This window comes from Cordyceps fumosorosea (assembly GCF_001636725.1).
Source record: "Cordyceps fumosorosea ARSEF 2679 chromosome Unknown scaffold_44, whole genome shotgun sequence".
NCBI classification, from domain to species: domain Eukaryota; kingdom Fungi; phylum Ascomycota; class Sordariomycetes; order Hypocreales; family Cordycipitaceae; genus Cordyceps; species Cordyceps fumosorosea.
The window spans coordinates 148,369-148,896 of record NW_017387344.1 but is presented as its reverse complement, the minus strand read 5'-3'; positions in this window follow the sequence as shown (position 1 = coordinate 148,896).

Genomic DNA, 528 nt, shown 5'->3' with positions numbered 1-528 from the left:
ACTCTACTATTTTCTAATCCTTTTTAGTATATAATCTTAAAGTTATAATCTATAAGGTTTTTATACTATCTAATCTATTATTTATTTAGATCCTTTATTATTAAGAATAATATAAGGTTCTTATAATTAGTATATACTTTAATCCTATAATTTACTCTAATAAAGTAGTATCTTTATTCCTTAAAACACTAAATAATAGAAGTTCTTTATTATAGATTCTATAGTTTAGTTTAAGTCTATAGAGTTTCTATAAGAAGAATATAACTAAGTATAATCTTCCTTACTCGTCTTATTATCCTAACTATCTACTAAGTGCCTAATTAGAGGCATTAGTCTTAACTTTATAGGGTTTCTCTAGATTAGGTGTTTTTATAACTAGTTCCCTTATAACTAGGTCCTTAATTTTTTAGAATGCCTTAGCTTTAGTTTCTTCTTATTTAAACTTAGTATCTTTTTTTATTAAGTCTATAAAGGGTTAAGCTATATTACTATATCCTATTAGGAATTTATAGTAGAAGTTTATAAAAG